Raw genomic sequence first — 10,951 nt, forward strand, 5'->3', positions numbered from 1 at the left:
TAAAAAAAGTAGATCCTCCAATGCCTTAAAACATGCTGAGGTTAAATAATTAGTTCAGAGTCTTCTTATGAGTTTTTGAAAATGTAAAACCGACTTGAGTTAACTGAAACAGGAGGAAACAAGTTCAATACAGTTTCACAACAAGGAATTACAGCTGCTTACTGGAGATATTTTGCACCAGTATTAGTACAAAGACAACATGCTACAGAGAGCTTGTTTATTAACCTTGATGTTACATACAGGTATGATTTAAAATTATCATGAGCTAAGATTTTGGAATTATAATATACAGTATGCTACTTTAGAAGCCGTTAATCAGTTCAGGTTTCTTATTTTCGAAATTATATTATCAGTGAAGTGTGACACTACCCAACAATCCTCAAACAAGTTCCACCAACTACAAACATTGCTGCTTCCACTGATAACCAGAAAGCGCACAAATAATGACGGCTCCATTGGTTAGCAAATTGCTTACCATTGTTACCCTGTCAGACACAATGTCCATTTAGAATTGAACAAGCTTTTCTTGCAATTTACAACAAAAGAAAAGATACAAAAGAAAAACAGTGCTGAACAAAAGAAACTCCTGTATTTACACCCTGGCTGGCTCCAGCAATGCCCCTGCATAAATATGCAGCAGTGAGTACTTTATACACACTTTATGGTGTGTAGTTAATTCCTTATTAAAATACATAAAAACACACAGTCTTGTACAGTTGTATTTTTCTAACATTTCAATGCCCCTAATCTGTTCTTAAAAGGTCACGTCTAATAGCTGGCTGAGCAACATGAAAGATTCATGGTTCACAGTTCAGTGCTTAAAATGCTTAATAAGACCTCTTTAAAAAGGAAACTGGAAGACAATGGAATGAATATGGCATTTACTCTCAGAGTCCACACAGACATGTCACAATAATAACACCAAATAAAACAAACAGTTAGCCTTAAAAGACAGCCATCTTGGGTCTTTTTTAGTATACATTTCTCAAGTAAGACCTTCAGCCCTTATTCAACCACCACCACAGTCTCTTTCTGGAGAACAGTAGGGTTTTACAATCTGCTGCCAATCTTGAGCAGGAAAGCAATTTCCCCAAAAATCACAAACATATTTTTTGCTCAACCAAATTTGGAGTACTTTTCCCTTTAAATTTTGGCTCGGCAGAGTAGCTTGTTCTCTACAGAAAGTAATCAGTTTGAGGAAATAGTCAAGACAGCATCCAAAATCAATGATTATTCCCAATAGTCAATTTCCTTGATCTATGAAACTCGCCTTTGCCAAAAGAATTTGAGCACTTTAAGAGAATGCTCCTTTCAAAATCCCCACTCTTTTGAAGAAATGGCTCATGAGAAAAGATAAAGATAACTTTGAATCAAAACGCATTGCTTTTTAAAGAAGTATGTTCAACCATTGAAGGTTAAACTTTAGCCACTCTGCAAATTTGCAGTTTATTCTTTCATAAATTTTAATACATTTTCTATTTTAAGTGATTACTAATTTTAAGTTTTACTTTCATTTATGAGCAGTGTTATATTTCAACATGTGTGTCCTATCTGCATTAGCTTACCAAACAAATACCCTTGCACAATATGTTGTAATGCCAATCAAATCAACTACTTAAATAACTTAATCATGGCATGAAAGTTAAACACGCATTTTTTCACATCTTTGTTTGGAATGGTTTATCTGAGAGACAGAGAGGGATGCTGGTAGAAGAATAAAATGCAATGTGGAAGAGAAGAAAGAAAGGGGAACATATAATGGGGTTAAATAATAAAATCTAAAGAGGCATGTCCTGAAATGATTATTAGATGTGAGTAAAAGAAGGCCTTCAGGACTACGTAGAGAAATTCAGTGGAAGTGCTTGACATGTGAAGGGCCTCCATCACCATCCTCCAACAAGAAGGATCCCTAACAGCGAGAGAAGAGGAAGAGAAAAAGGATCAGGAGGCAAATGAGTGGAACATCTTGAGAAGGCTGCTGATAAATGAAGAAATGCAGAGTTGAGAGAGGAGAGGGCTTCTCAAGGATGCCATATCTTAATTGAAAATGACAGCTTCAATTAAAAATGTAATCATTCTGTCCGTTTTTTAATTAAAAGCGAAACGACTGATAGTTTTGACTCATTAACTTCAAGGAGTAATGCAGTTTGACGGAGTGGGGAAAGTGTGTCATTTGATGAACGGAGAAGGAGCAAAGGATAAAGAGGACTGATGCGTCGGGTGAGGATAATCTGCTACAATTACTTTATATGTGAGAGAGACAGCGCCTGGTCAGAGGATGAGTGGTTAAATGATAATAACCAGGAAGCAGTGAGCGACTACGCAGTATTGTCATGAAGGTTGTTAGGCCTGACAAAAAGCAAAGCGCTTACAGCAGTGACAATTATTCTTTTTTTAAAAAGCAGTATTTTCATCATTACAAGCACTCACGCACAGACGCGCACACACGCACGCACAGATGCGCACACATGTGCACACACATACACACAAACAAACACAGAAACACAAAGACACACACACACACACACACACACACACAGAGTTTTGCAGTGTTTGTAAACACTAAAAGGCCCAACATAGCACAGGAAACTCTATTATGATCCAAAAACACATGAAATTGAAGCTGATCAGTAATCATTCACAACAAGCAGAGGAAACATATCATTACACCATTAGCTTACATAATGTTGCCATACAAGGTGAGTGGGAAAACAGGGCTTGACTGACCTTCATCTGCACTAAAAACACACAGTTTTAGAGATCGAAAGAAGAGAGGACAAATTAGCTATCAAATTCAATAATGATCTGGTTTAGTGTCAGTGTTAGGCCAGAGAAAATCACCAGAACCTGAATGCTAAAATATCCATTACTGTAAGTCATGTATTTGTTCCTCTCTCTATAGCAGAACAAGTAAAGTGGTGTGTAATTTGCTCTGCAGCTGACATCAGTTGCAGTTCATCCTCAGAATATCACCCGTCTCTTATACATCCATGGCCTTTCCCCTGTCCGGTGCACGAGCATGAACGCGTCTGTTGCTCTTTGGCTGGAAAAGTGCCATGTGGCTCGATCCGAGCCACTTTGTTTGTTTTCCCATTCACAGAACCAGACTTGTGCAAAACACAGATTTGTTTTTCAGCGCTCACTCAGAACAGACAGCTAGCGACCATGAAGAGATCATGGCTGAATTTGATAAAAAAAAGTGTGTTGGATTAGAATCACAGACTCCACCTTTATAGATCTAGATCATACATTCTTGTAAATCAAGACAGAACAATGTGTAAAGTGGTTGCTTGTGAGTCCACTCTGAATTATCAACTGACTCTACAGTTGCCCTGAGATGGAGCTTTCAGGACGTTGTTTTGGGTTTTCTGCCATACAAGTACTGTTTTAGTTAATTCCACCTACAGCAGGCAGCTGTTATCAGAGTGAAAAGCTTTGAAGAGCCACCTTCTTCTATTATTCTTGCCCAACACCAAACACCAGACAGACACAGTTAGCACTTAGCAGGTGAATGTAGAGGAGCATTTAGCGGCTTAAGAGCCATGTATTTGTTGGTAGAGGCTAAAAAAAAAGCTAAAAGGAGAATCTGTGTTGGATTTAATCTCATCAGATTGACACAAACATGACTCCAAATTATGCTAATATCCAAATTAGGTGAATTGTTCCACTACTAATATCTTAAGGTCTTACCTCATGCAGTAGACAACAGAATAATTTACTTCTGCATTATACTTTTGCAATACACATTATAGATCATTCACAAAATCTGCTGTTGCACAAAAATATTTATTTCTGTAGCGTTTGGAAAAGGAATGGCCAATTCAACATACATGAGGGCGAATATCTTGCAAACATGTCATCTAATTGTTGTTATCAGACTAATATGATGTTTCCTCTTTTATTTTGTTCAGGCATGGTTTTGTGTGTTTCTGCTTGATATCTGTTGGGGCTCTCTGGCTGACGCAGAAACATCTAGCTGGTTAAGAGAGTATTTTTTTTCTTCGTCACAGCTGGGCAGTCCGAGTGAACAAGGCTGTCCCTGACACAGTAAGATAGGGCTGTGGAGGATGATGAATGGGGTTGTTTGAGAATGCTACTCAGTCCAGCCACACTCTCATTGTGTCTATCTCACTGCACGAGGCAAGGAAAGAGACGCTAATGCAAAGTTAACTGAGTTTCACACTCTCACTATCTCTGAGTATAATTGAATCATCCTTCTAATTGCTTCTTCAGAGACTGGCCAATATGAGTTGGATTATCCTCTGAGGACCCTGCTCTGTTTCTCCTCGAGCCAGCTTTCTTTGTTCAATACATCACAAGTTTGGAAACAGTGTACAGTCAGTGGGTGTTCTGTATCCAATAGATGCTCCAGGGAGAGGCAGCTTCATCCAAAACTGAGATCAGACTGGACAGTGGGGACAGCAGTCTCTCACATTCAAATTTCCAACGTTAAAACCAGATCCTAACAACAAAGACACGTTATACAATGTTACACAACAGTGTGATCTGGCCCACAATTTTTAATCAAAGCAGAAAATACAATTTAATTCCAAGGTTGTTGATACTTCTCTGTTTTATCTAAATAAAAAAATTAAAATAAAAGCAAATAATAAAAAAAAGTGTATCATAAGTTCCCCTAGTAATGTATCGATGCACACACTGGATGAACAAATACACAGTGGTGCTAAATGTTTTTTAGAGAGGCTGTTAAGTGTAATAGCTGAGGGCCGGAAGCAAAGCACAGTGAATAAGGTGCCACTTAAAGCCTTGTGAAATGTGCAGCTGCCCGCAGGCCTCTTATCATCAGCCCGGCCAAATCACGCTGCTGCCACAGTTACTCAAGGCTAGAAAAAAAAGGGGGACATTTCGCCACCTGGGCACTGTCACACTGATGGAGCCCTGCCGGATTTATTATTCACTGATCACACATACAGGCTGCAGATACACAAACAGGCATGAATGCAAGTGCATCCACACTCACAAAAAAAACCCAGTAGGCTACATAATGAGGTGTTTACACTCATGCTGTATCTCTTTCACACCAATGACCCGGGTCGGACCAGGGTTACCTGACCAGCGCTCAACCCTTATTTTGTCCAAGCCAGTCAACACAGGTTGATCCCTGGACATAATCCGATAGGCAACATGGGTCACAACTCGAGAGTGGTGCGTACTAATTACCTCACATGCTGGAAATGTGAGAGGCTTTACACATTCAGTCGTATTCAGTGAACAGCTATTGTTGTTAAATACTCCAGTCCAGCTGTATGCTACCAGAACTAATGTTTTGTAGGCTTACTTGAATTCCTCTGCGGTCTGCGGAGACGTGCTTGTGTGCGTGTGTGTGTGGTTGTATGTGTGGTTGTGTGCGTATGTGTGAGTGTGTGTGTGTGAGAGAGAGAGAGCGAGAGATCTGATTGTTTTACAGTGATTAAATTCCAAAGCACAATTAAATAGCCATCATCTAGTTTAATTATCCTCCTCTTCATTTCATTCATTGCATAAAATCTATGTAGCTGTTTTTCAAAGTGGGCTGCGACCTGTGAGGATGTGTGACATCTGATATTGGAATGAGGAGACTTCATAGATGACAGATTTAAATGTTTTCAGATTAAATGCAGCTTTGTTTAGACACCAATCACACACGGCCGAGCAGGAGTGTCCCCATTTCCAACCAAAGACATAACTTGTCCCGCCTCGGTTGTTGGAGACACTGGTCCTGTGCAATTCACTTTGATATCGACTTGTATCTGACCCACCTCTCAAACTGGGTTGCGAAGCAGAATCAGTCAACGTGGGTTAACCCTTTCAAACACAAAGTCAACCCTGATTGAGCCTTCGATGTGATAAGGGTTTGAGACACTCCAGCTAGAGAAAGCAACAGGGAAGGACGGTGTGTGGGGAGTCATTGGGTGTGACATGGAGAGAAGGGGAAGAAAAAAGAAAAGGCACTCAATGATAATGTATGAGCTGTCGGCTGTGCTCTATGGTGAGGGAAAAGTGTGCAGTGGTGCATTTAAAAAGAAGATTATCATGTCAAGATACAGCAATACCTCGGTGGGCACTGATTTTCATGGGTGTTGGTGCTCTGCTCCGTCTGTCTGAGTGTAAGGGGGGGGGGGGGGGGACTGAAATCATATAGGCACAAAACCCGCTACAGGAGCTATATCCACCAAAATAAGGGATAAAAGGATGTCTGTCAGCATATCAATCATGACTTTCTTTCTGCCTTAAAATCCTGCTCTCACTCGAGCAAAGAGCCAACACTCAACTTTACACATCTTTGTATCTGCTTAGGTTAAACTACAGTGACATGAACCATTAGCATGAATTTATGGCCCACTCAGTTGTCTAACCACCATTACTGATGGTTTCACTAAACTTAACAAATACAGTATGCACTGGTAAGGGACTGTTCATTTTTTATTTAAGTAGCTACTGGTGGAGTTTTAGGATCTTTACTCAAAATAGACTTGACAATAAATATAGATAATAAAACAATAAAACATTGAGACAATTCAACAATCACACCGGGTAATTAGAAATTCAACACATGAACTGGACTCGTCACTAGGCTTTATTAGTCATTGTAAATTTTAGCATAGAGGTAAAGCTGCCGAAGCTGAACATTATCCAAAACTCCATTTCTCAGACGAGCTTCAATTTGAGAGCTTGCATGCTACCACTTATTCCTTCTCAAATCTCTTGAAAAGGCTGTGGTTTGCAAAATTTCAAATCACAGTTGATTTATGTTGTCCTCCGTGGGTGCTCACGGGTTCATGCCCTTTAAAAAAAAAGTAGGCTAGTCCAAAAAATGTTATGCCTAAATGTTGTTAGTCTACTGGCAGTACACGTGAATGCTCAGTATTTTCCTTGGGTGCTCAAGCTCGAGGAAAAGTGAAACCATTGAGCCAGTCATCTTCATTATATTCCATCTTCAAGTCAGTGATGATACTTTGGCATCAGGTGGAGCGGTTAGCTATACAATGGCATTCTCACAAAAAAGCAACTCAAAACTCATGTTGCTGACATGTTGCGGTTTTTGTTGGGTCAGACCCGGTGATGGCGGCCGAGACTGACAGCTAGATGAAAATGTATTCACCACACAAGCCACTTTGAAATTTTGCTGTTTTCATGAATACAAAAGCTGGGTGACCCCCCCCTCTCCTGAACAAAAAAAGCTGGGTGACCCTCCCCTCAACAAAAGAATAGAAAGAATATTTTCTTTCGTTGGTCCATTCCATAGATACAATAAGTTGGTCGGGGAAACGTTGGATGAGTAATTTCCCTTGATCCATTTTGCCAGAGAAAAGAGGGTTTCACTATGAAGTGTGTGAGTGTAAAAGTGCAGGCAAGTCTGCACGGTCATCAGATGGGCACCCTCACAGTAGCTGGTGTTTGATTGCGTTGGGGTGGCCCATAACACAGAGAAGGTGCAACAGTTTGTTGAAGAACCACCCTTTTTTTTCCCTGCACCCAAAAACTCAGCACAACCCTCTGTATCAAGTTATATTAACCTTTGTCAGCAGCATCATTTGCTACTACAATTAGCTAACAGCCTGCTAGCTAACAACAACCCTAACATGCCAAGCTCTGTGCTGTGATTTGTAGATGTCTGAAGCTTATACTAAGAACTACACTTTTGATCTTAATCATAGTTCTCTTCAACTGAATTGCATTTCAATCATGAGAATTCAGCCGTGACTTGGTTTGGAACTCGGTTCCTGAATGCGGTGGCAGTTGGTGGTTTCTGTGTCAATGCGAAAAAGGGTGTTAGAATCTTAGTTATCAATCTAGTACTGACCTCTCAAGATCCATCACACAAACAGCAACAAAACAGCCTGTTTTCCATACACTTAAGTTTCCCATGCAGGAGAATGTTTCACATTTTTTGGAGTGCCAAATTTTTCTATTTCCTAGCTGACTGCTAAACCTCAGCATGGCTGCCTGCCTCCTCATGAGAGTTCATCAACACTATACAGTGCAGAGCCTATATTCTTTGCTATGTGGTGGATTTGTCAGTTGGCTAAGCACAGCTTGAATACGTCAGCTAAAAAAAACAACCTCTTTCTGCCGGCTGATAGTCTAGTTTCAACATAAATGCACTGATATACTATAGCAACACTTTCTCTCCATTTTTTGTGAAATTACAGAAAACTAAATTTGCATTTTCATAAATATCTTCAACCTTGATGGTTTTTTTATTTTTCCTATTTCCATGTAAACCTGCTTGTTTGTGAGTCTATTCCTCAGCTAGGCTCCACATCAGTTTACGTTTTTTTCTCCAGCATTTGGTTTTTTATTTCATTTTCTCTTCTCTTAATAATAACAATAATTCTAAATAATAATTTAGCCCTGATATAATGTGTCTATATTTGATCTGTTCCCTGTACTTTTCCTCACATTTCCTCGGCCTGCAGGCAAGTTTTCTCCCTCTCTGCTTCTGCCATCCCCCTTAGCCTTTTCTGTTTACGTGAGTCAGTCAGCTAGGATGCATCAAGCCCAGTTTTGCTCGACTACCTTTTTCCCTTCCTACTTTTCTTTTTCTCACCCCCTCACCTCTCTCCTGTTTCTCTTTTGGCTGACAGTGAACCCAAATTCGCCTATCTGAGACTGGATAAAGTCAAAGTCATAAACAGATAAAGTAGGAGGAGAAACCTTTCTTTCCCAGTCTGGAAATGTATAAATAGTGAGTGCATGTATGTTCTATATAGAAAACTGTCTGTACATGTTGTGGATTTTCTGTTTGCTTAACAAGCGTCCAGGAGCAGTGCTGGGCTGTGCTGCATCTTTAGCACTGTGCACACTGTAGTTCATGTGATGCAATACATTTTCTTAGAATTATCACAATCTGCACCATAAGTGGTGGAAGAAGTACTCTGGTGTTTTACTTAAGTAAAAGTTACAATACTTCAGTCTAGAAATACTCTATTACAAGTAAAATCCTGCATTCAAACTCTTAAGTAAAAGTACAAAAGTATCAGCATTGAAGTAAAGTACCAAAATTAAAAGTACTACTAAGGCAGAATGGCCCATGTAAGAATACTGTATCAGTGATTATAATTAGCAATCCATTAATGTGCAAGCGTCAATAATGTTGCAGCTGGTAAAGGTGGGGCTAATTTTTATTACTTTATACGTTGCTGGGTATCTAAATCTTCAACAGTATATCACAACAACAGACATTTTAGCTTAGGGTAGAATTAATATTAACTTTAGTTACAGCTGTAAGGATATACAGTTGATCAGATAACTAGTGAAAAAAATAAAGAATACAATCATTCGTTTTATAAAAAAAGTAATTGCCTCCTTTTCTGGTGCAAGTGACCTAAAGCACCTTGCTGAAATAATAAGAATAATTCGAAAAACATGAAAAAACAAGTCCCCACATTAAAAAGTCAATGCATTTGATCGTGTTTAAAAAATAAAACAGTGTTTGGTTGTGTTTAGATCAGTAACAAAAATGTATTAATCATTATCTTAAAAAATGTGTTAGTGGTTGTTGCTAGGAAGTCAACAGGGACAATATAAGCTGTTCTGTATACATTATATTAACACACTATTGTCTCCTGTCATTTCTTCTCATTTAGTCACAGCTCATAAGAAAAGCCTACTTCCATTTTATCCTCATGTTCTTGTTTCAGGCGTTTCATATCAATCTCAGCAAACACATCCAAGCTGAGAAGGCATGCATCCAAACAAGGCAGCGGGAGCCCTTTGGTTACAACCTGTGTATTTGAAGGGAATACAACAGCTCATTATCTTTTTATGCAGACCTGCCATGTTTTTATTATGCCATGGTTTCCTGTTAATCTTGGTTCAGATATTTGGATGTGTCATTCCCTCACGTGCATGGTAGCTTAGTTTAAATATGGAAACATTCAAAAGACAACTGTACCCATCAGCATTAGGATCACAAAGGTCTTTGCATTTTGTTATAGAACAGAAGCAGTATTACACATTTCTAACTCAATGTTATTGTACCTTATAGATCTACAGCCCAGGGCTAATTTAGCTCCATGTCACACAACTGAGAGCACAATTATCCAAGGGTTAACATTTTAATAATGCAATTGTGCCTGGGTTAAGTGTAGTGTGAAAAGAGGTAACAATCATTTTAGAGTTGACCAAGATTAAAGTTTGGCTTACAGCCAGTCTTACTTTGTGTTGGTTGTTAAAGAAGCTAATTAAACCCACATGAAAGCCTCTCCTCAGGAGCCAGAAAGATTAAACACCCTCAGGTGTGTTCTCTCTCCAACTACAGCATAACAAAAATGGAACAACGATTAGACAGCGTGCACAGTTTGAAATATGGAAAAAGTGATTCAGCTGGGTTGGTTTTTCAGATGTGGTGAGTTAATTATAATCAAGGTCTCAGTGATGGAAATAATGTTGTAATATGTAATAATAATGATACTGCAGGAGATTTATTAAAAGCTTCAGTTTGTTTACATGTAGCTCACCTATTAAATATCGCTCAGGTTTAGTGTGGAAATTCAAGTTACTGTTTGAGTATTCCACTTGTAATTGCTTAGTTCATCATGAAGTGAGACAGCAGTTGTATTTGTCGTCAGTCCCTTAATTTCACATCTTACAGAATCACACAGGACATGTGTGCGCATGTCCTCAGTGTGTAATTCTTCATGAATGCCTGTCTTTGAAATCCTCATTAATCAATGCAAAAATAATCCTCATAAAACATTTCAAGTCCCCCTTTTCTTCCGAATCCCCTTGTGAATGTGTGCAAGTGTCATTTTGTTTGCTTGTATGAGTGCATATTCTGCTAGTCAGTACATTGTTGTCACATTGGTGTCTTGAGGTCCCTGCTCTTTGACATGTGTATAAGATACACGCACACAAATACTGCTCCCCCCTGCCACACACACACACACGTACACAAGCACACGTACACACACACATGCACACACACACAGACACACACACACACACA

General features: G+C 39.2%; 1 protein-coding gene across 2 annotated transcripts in view; it reads left to right on the forward strand.

Annotated features, from left to right (window-relative positions):
* The first annotated feature begins 10,901 nt into the window (after positions 1–10,901).
* si:dkey-234i14.2 (heterogeneous nuclear ribonucleoprotein C) overlaps positions 10,902–10,951 on the forward strand; it is a 37,097-nt gene continuing 37,047 nt past the window's right edge. For both annotated transcript variants that reach the window (XM_034869043.1, XM_034868971.1), the window contains exon 1: positions 10,902–10,944. The gene's annotated coding sequence lies outside the window, so the exon portion shown is untranslated. The remainder of the gene's footprint in view (positions 10,945–10,951) is intronic.

The sequence above is a fragment of the Etheostoma cragini genome, chromosome 1 (genome assembly GCF_013103735.1).
Source record: "Etheostoma cragini isolate CJK2018 chromosome 1, CSU_Ecrag_1.0, whole genome shotgun sequence".
Taxonomy (NCBI): Eukaryota; Metazoa; Chordata; class Actinopteri; order Perciformes; family Percidae; genus Etheostoma; species Etheostoma cragini.